The sequence below is a fragment of the Primulina tabacum genome, chromosome 2 (assembly GCF_025594145.1).
Source record: "Primulina tabacum isolate GXHZ01 chromosome 2, ASM2559414v2, whole genome shotgun sequence".
Taxonomy (NCBI): Eukaryota; Viridiplantae; Streptophyta; class Magnoliopsida; order Lamiales; family Gesneriaceae; genus Primulina; species Primulina tabacum.
In genome coordinates this window covers 54,409,263-54,417,365 of record NC_134551.1, presented here as the reverse complement: position 1 = coordinate 54,417,365, position 8,103 = coordinate 54,409,263, and the positions used below count along the sequence as shown (strand labels likewise).

At 39.7% G+C, this 8,103-nt stretch overlaps 1 pseudogene; it reads left to right on the top strand.

Moving 5' to 3' along the window:
• The first annotated feature begins 5,470 nt into the window (after window positions 1–5,470).
• On the top strand, window positions 5,471–7,560 carry LOC142537104 (uncharacterized; annotated as a pseudogene).
• Window positions 7,561–8,103: the final 543 nt, after the last annotated feature.

Below are 8,103 nucleotides of genomic sequence, written 5' to 3'. Positions count from 1 at the left end.
GCTGCTTGGAAATGGAAAAATGAGCAAACAATTATTGACAGAATTCTGCAGAAGATTGCTGTAGATTTTTTGTGTTGATTTGTCGGGGCTTTTTCTGATTCCCTTCTCTTCTCTTTTGACACACTCTGCCCATCAGTTGCTCCTTTCCACGATCATCCCACGATCTTCCACCTTGGGTAATGGCCGTAACTGGCAGCAACGTTCCTTTACTGGGCCAACTGCAACTTTCCTTGGGCTTCATCTATTGGGTTGTGGCTTGGGCTTCATGGATTTTGGCTAATTAAATTGCTCCCAGCCAAGTTGGGTCCTTGTTTAATTGATTTGGGCTAAACAATTGCCCCCCGTAGCCAATTTGGCTCATGGGCCAATTTGGCTATGTGTATAATAATTCAAATATATTGGCCCATTTATAAGTTGGGCTCAAATGCTAACACGACATATATGATGAGGAGACAGATGAGGAGAAAAAAGAAAAGGTAGCAGTGTGGTTTTCCTCCTTATAAACTTATTCCTTGCCTTCTTCCCCCAAAATCTTCCCATTTTCACTGCCTTTCACAACCAATCTTCCTTCACTTTGAGACAACTACTCAACCACTCATGGAGATCCCATGTCCCATATCACTACCGAATACATCGCCTTTGTGATGGCATCCAAGTTTCTGAAAATTGTCATCATCAAACTTCTTTACATCAAGCCACACCTTCTCAAGATAGGTATATTTCACCATTTTTCTCAATCCTCTATCACAAAAACACAGTAGAATTTGCCACATTTCATGCTGCTCTCAAGGTGTTTGTGTCTATGTTTGAATAAGTTTTTTGATGAGCAACACCTTGCAACACTTGTGGCAAGGGATTCCCATAGATGTGTCTGAACTCCTTGTAGTGCTTCTTCACATATTCCTCCAATTTTGAGACATCTTGCCTTCTAAAAATATCTCAGAGAGCACCACCGTCAACGTCTTCAATATTTTCGAACATGTTTCTTGAAATCGGCATTTCGTAATTTGCACATTCTTCCTCTTGGGACTTTTCCACTATTTCAGAAGCTTCCAACAATTTCTCCGGACCATCATTAATTATGTCACTCGAGCTCACTGCTTGCACCTCAACAGAGCAACTTCCTTGTTGTGCATATTCAGAGCTTGGTCTATAGATTGTGCAACTTATATAGTCTTCCATGTACTTACAAGAAATGCACCAGCACAAGGAATTGTGATGCTCCACCAAATTCACTGAGGATGAGATCCCATTTTTTGGAATCTTGGCAAGCCATAAATTAAAAAATGGCAAGATTCATTCCATCTCACAAAGAAGTGACACGTGCCACATCAATGACAACAATAGCACACACAAAGCATGGTTTTGTTGATCAACATTCCATTATTTCTCATGTGGTCCCATTTATTTCGCAGGAACATAATTGGAGGAATTGAGGATTTATCTCAAAGGCCAATGCAAGCAGTACCTTAAATACCAATGGATATGGAAATTACATCTTGGGAGTGCCGCCGGCCAATCCAAAATAATTTCCAAGCTTGGATGAATATCTTTGCAACTGATTTTTTGCACTTGTTTGCCATGGTTTGGCAAGTGTCTTTTATGAGGTGTAGGGTTGGAAAAGTAGCTTGAAAGCCAAATTTTGTTGTTGGAAACATGTTGTTTACCTTATACATGCTGCTTGGGATTTGTTTTCATGTATTTGTATTTCTAGGATGTCACGTTTACAGGGGAAACTCTGCCCGGATTTCTGTAAAATAAATTAAGAACAACGGCTAAATAGCCTGTTTTCTTCAATATTATCACAACATGTTATCACCATTGCTCATTATCACCCATACTTTCCAAACACCATCAAAGTATCGAAATATGTAATAAACGTGCTCTATACGTCATCAATTCGGCTATCAAGACAACACATTATTCTATTAAAATCACATCAGCTGCAAAGGATTCCATGAGCAAATTTTCTTTTTATTTATTCACAGATGGTCCATCACTATTTGCAAACAAGTTCAGCGGGGAATGGCTTAAAAGCCTATTCCTCGCATATTACAGAAACTTTCTACGAGTCAATATCTCAAAATTAGCCAAAGTGACTATCCAGCCTACTTTGTACAATACTTCTCATCTATTCCATCTTTATAAAACATCTGTCTCAGGCTCTCGATCTTTCATCTGAGTCGGAGCTAAGATTAAATCCTCCATTTGTAACTCTTCTTCCTTGCTACCTCCATATTCCTCCTCAAATATTTTCTTTTCTTTGAATGATTCCTCCACCTTAGATCTGCGCTCAACAGCTTTTTCTCTCAACAAACGTCGTTTTTGGGTCCGAGAAAGCGATTTTGGGAACTTTGGATGCTCCACCCGTTTCCATACACCATTGGGGATTGCTCTGGGAGGAATAACAAAACGAGATTTTCTTTCATATCTATTATCGGTGTCTAGAGGTGGTGGCCTCTGTATTAGCTTCTGGAATGACTGTCTATCACTCCTTCCCTCGCCATTCATTGACCCATGAAATGAAACATTTCCGAGGTGCTGGTTCTCCGGCCTTTTGGCCATGGATCCCCTACTGTACCTCATATTCCTCCCACTATAATACATATCATCTCCACTGTGACAGTGGTCTTTTTCATGAACAGCTTCTATCTTCTTCTCCTTGACCTCAAATATCATTTTTCGAGGCACCCAACACTTCTTTATGGTAAATCGTGGTTTGATGGACCTGTCCCCGTACCCGTTCCTTCTCCTCTCATTGATCAAGAAACGCAAGTCAGTACTGCCCATGTTCACATTGGCTATCGGGGGAAAATGATCTTCATCCACTATCATCGCTTCCTTTTTCTCGGGAAATTTCAGGACTCCCTTGTTGATTCTTTCTTGCAAGACATTCTTGAACGCCCAACAAGCATTAGTATTATGGTTGAAGGAATTGTGATATTTACAGTAATCTCTTCCTTTCAACTCCTCCTTCATGGGTAGCTTGTGATCTGTGGGGAATGTTATGAACTTCTCCTTCACTAAGTGATCGAAGATTTCCTCCGTCTTAGATGCATCGAAAGTATAAGGAGTTTGCACTGGAGGAATGTTTTTCTTGGAAAGTTCTTCACTCTTGCGCTTCAATAAAGGGACAGTGCGTGATCCGGAATTTGCTACTTCTGCCAGTGCAACATCCTCCATTTCCTGGAAATAAGAGCCCACTGTAGACTTTCTTTTATGACTCTCTTCTCGTAACAATTCCTCATACTCTGATACTTTGGCCGCAAGTTCATAAAAATCACGGAATTCCATCCCTTGGAACTTCTTTCTAAGTTCAAAATCGAGTCCTCGCTGTGCCATCATCACGTATTCTGATTTAGGGAGGAAAACTCGGCATCTGCTTCTCACCTTCTTGAACTTACAAATGAAATCATTGGCAGATTCCCCCGGTTTTTGGACCACCCTTGACAATTCCGCTATACTAATCTCAGGTACTGTCCGGAAGAATTGTGTATGGAATTGACGTTCCATATCGTGCCAAGTCATAGTAGAGTTTCGAGGTAGTGTTGCATACCATGTGAAAGCAGTACTGGTCAGGGAATTGGGGAACAAACGTAACTTGTAATTAGAAAAGTTCTCCAAATTTGCCAATTCCCCACACTGAATTGTAAACCTGGCCACCTGTTCCACGCTGGATTGACCGTCTTCCCCGAAATATAACGTGAAGTCTGGAATGCGGTATCCTTTTGGATAAGGGTTGTCACGATCCACAACATCAGGATACGGTTTATGGAATTTTGGTCGGTTGATTGGCCTCACTCCTGGGCCATACAACTCTTGAATCACATCACGTACCATCTCAAAATCCAACGTTGGAGTTTGTCTTAACTGGTGAGGAGGATAGATTGCCCCCCGAGTGTTATTCCCCAAACCTGGCGCTGAATATCCACGCATTCTCCCATCAACGTACATCCCTGGATGTAAGTTAAGAGACGTCACAGAGAACATGTTACCAGCCATTTGTTTACTGTTGCTGCAGTTTTGGAATTTCAACCCCAACTCCTCATCCCTTTTGTGCGGAGGAGTGTATCTCCCTTCCCTGGCAGATTCAGGAATTCGTGCTTCCCCCAAGCGGCGACTTTCACCTGCCTGAGAAACTCCTGATCCTTGGCCTTGATCTTTCAGCAGCTTGACGTCATTCTCTTGAAGTTTATCACTCTCTGGTATAACCACTTCGCCTTTTGCAGACTTTCTCCATTCTTTCATTTCTGCCACAAATTCCATCATGACAGTAGCGAAAGTTTGAGTCATTTCCTTGAGATTGCTGCGGATATTTTTCTCCATGGCCAACATGAAGTTCGGTGAAGACCCATCACCACCAGAAACAGCAATTCCTTCCTTCATAGTCTCTTCCTCGAACCTGGTGTACGAGCCTTTCAACCGTTCTTCCTTCTGCATCAGTTTCCTGAAACTCTTCTTGTGAGCAATGACCTTTCCCCAGTGATGGAGGAATTCCTTCACTCTTCTCAGTACGCTTTGGAGGCATTGGGTCCCACTGGACGTGCCAACTTGTTTATCACGAAAATTGCGGGCGTTCCAGGCACGTGTTCATGCCAAAATTGTGAAATAATCTGACTTCGTTTACCAAACGTTGTAGGTCTCGATTCGGTTGTAAGTTCTAACTCCTTCGAAATGGCTTCAAAGCTAAATTTATAAACTAAGGAAAATGAAGAAATTACAGACGGGATCCATAGACAACATCAAACTTAAATATGCTTTTATGAATTTTGATCCACATTCTACAATAAAGTTGAAGGAATGATTAAAATAAGCTGCTTGGAAATGGAAAAATGAGCAAACAATTATTGACAGAATTCTGCAGAAGATTGTTGTAGATTTTTTGTGTTGATTTGTCGGGGCTTTTTCTGATTCCCTTCTCTTCTCTTTTGACACACTTTGCCCATCAGTTGCTCCTTTCCACGATCATCCCACGATCTTCCACCTTGGATAATGGCCGTAACTGGCAGCAACGTTCCTTTACTGGGCCAACTGCAACTTTCCTTGGGCTTCATCTATTGGGTTGTGGATTGGACTTCATGGATTTTGGCTAATTAAATTGCTCCCAGCCAAGTTGGGTCCTTGTTTAATTGATTTGGGCTAAACAGGTAGGTATGTTATTTTGTATTTGTTTGTTGGCAAAAATTTGTGTGAGACGGTTTTACGGGTCGTATTTTATGAGACGGATCTCTTATTTGGGTCATCCATGAAAAAATATTATTTTTAATACTAAGAGTGTTACTTTTATTGTGAATATGGGTAAAATTGATCTGTCTCACAAATAAAAATTCGTGAGATTGTCTCACAAAAACCCAGCTCTTGTTTGTTTTTGAGTTGACGTAAGTAAGCGTAATCTTTAGTTTGTTTTTTTTATTTACTCTTTATTAATATTTTCCAGACAAAATAAATCTTGTATGTACCAAGTGGTCCTTAATTTTTTCAAAACAGAATGGTTTGCTGCGCTTTCATTCATATTCTTCCACCTTTCATTCTTCATCACTCTCCAATAAACAGAGAGCACTGTGCAGATTCAAAGCCATCAAAATAATTGGGAGCTGACAACTAATACGCTTGCGATGAGGGAAAATAGAGCAAAAGCATTGTTGAGGAAATTTGCCTGTTTTTAGGCAACAACAATCCAACCACCCTTCTTTCTCCCTTTTTTGAGTTCTTTCTAGATATCGGTGTTTCCTTTTTATTTAATGCGCATGTAATCACGGAGGGGAAGAGGATTTTTTTTCTCGAAACGGGATATGATAAATCAACAGACTTGAAGGGTTTGAAATCACACAGGGCTCTGTCCGATTATAGTTTACCTATTCAAAAAAGATTATTGGGTTTGTGAAGATGTTTGTACTGGGGTGCGATCGATGAATTTAGCTTCTCTGGTTCTGTGATTTACAGTTTTTATTTACTTTTTATTGATCGAAAGATTGAAACTTTTGGTCGTTTCTGAGTATTTGGTACGAGGATACGAGTGAAGTGATTTGGTTCCTTGTTGGTTTCCAGATTTATGCATGGTTCAGAACATTCTGCATGTTTCCAGGAACCATGGTCGAAATTATATTAGCAGGGCTTAACTCTCGGCGAGGTTTACCTTTATTTCTTGTGATTTGGAGGTAAACTTGATTTCTAAGTGTCTTTTGAATGTCTCTGATTATATTTTGGACAATTCCTTCTGTCCTTTTCGATATGTAATTGTGAGACTTGAAAATTGATCGAATCCTTTTGGTGGTGTTTGTTTTCTCATGTGTACCATATTGTTTTGTTGGAATTATTATATGTTTTCGTATGCAGCAGGACCAGTCATTTTTAGGGATGTTAAAGTCCCGATTTTCGCTCCGGGGGCTCTATTTCAAGGCAGTTATCTTCTTGTTTCTCTTTATCTCAATAGGCATGGTTGGCGTATATTTCCATGGACAGAAGATTACCTATTTTCTACGCCCTCTATGGCAGTCTCCCCCAAAACCTTTTAAACCAATAACCCACTATTATCATGAAAATGTCTCCATGGCGGCTCTTTGTAAGCTCCATGGTTGGGGGATTCGTGAATTCCCGAGGCCTGTGTATGATGCAATCTTGTTCAGCAATGAATTAGACATGCTCACTATAAGATGGAAAGAGTTGTATCCTTACATCACACAGTTTGTACTTCTTGAATCCAACTCAACCTTCACGGGTATACATAAACCTCTCTACTTTGCCAAAAACAGGGATCGGTTCGAATTTGTCGAGCCTCGTCTGACTTATGGTTACATCGGTGGGAGATTCAAGAAAGGCGAGAACCCTTTTGTCGAAGAGGCATACCAGAGACTGGCACTCGACCAACTTCTAAAAACCACAGGTATAGAGCACGATGATTTGCTGATAATGTCTGATGCTGATGAAATCCCAAGTCGCCATACGATAAATCTTCTTAGATGATGCGATGAAATTCCTCCGATTCTTCATCTTCAGCTGAGGAATTACTTATACTTGTACGAATTTCAGTACGATTTTCAGAGTTGGAGGGCTTCGGTCCACAGGTACCAAAGTGGAACAACTAGATATGCGCATTACCGACAAACAGATTACCTTTTATCTGATTCGGGCTGGCATTGTAGCTTCTGTTTCCGTTATATTAATGATTTTATCTTCAAGATGAAAGCTTATAGCCACAACGATCGCGTAAAATTCTCACATTTTCTAAGTCCAAAGAGAATTCAAGATCTTATATGCAAAAGGGCTAACTTGTTCGACATGCTTCCTGAGGAGTACACATTTCGGGAAATCATCGGGAAAATGGGGCCAATCCCTCATTCGTATTCGGCAGTTTATCTTCCAACATATTTACTGGAAAAGGCTGAAGATTACAAGTATCTTCTACCTGGGAATTGTGTAAGAGAACATGACGTTGAAGCAAAATAGCCACATTTTTAGCCATGCACAAAAAATAGGTTTTGGATAGCAGCAACGATGTTTTGGCGGTTGGCGGGGGGTATGGTACAAGACACTTTTCTTCAGATAATACAAAGTGTAATTTACTCATGTTGTGGAGTAACTGGTACCTTTGACTTTTGCTCTTTTACCAAGTATTTAGATGGTGTCCTTTGCATATAAAAAATAACAAACCCCAAACAATATGGTTATACACCACTAATTTGGATAGCCTCAAAAGAGATCAATTTTGTCGAATTTATTTTGCTGTAGAGCACTTGTACTCATGGGTGCGTGTTGTAAATATCAATTTATAGACCAGTCTTGCTAGATTCCTATCAAGAACAAGTTAAATTCTAGTTTTAAGTGGGTGTGGTGCAAGAATTTCAGAGCTGTCATAGCTCTGTTCTTAAAATGTTGTATTTCAAATTGAACATGTTGATTATATCCAGTACACTTTTCTAAATCTAGTGAAAAATATTCAAAATAACATCTATAAAACTGATTAAGTATTTTGTAAATGACTTTAAAAGTATGCAAGTCAAATATATATATATAAAGTTTGATCGAAACATTTTATATAACACTTAATATGCAACAACGAAATATTTTATAAATAAAATATATAATGCTTCACCAAAGTCATTC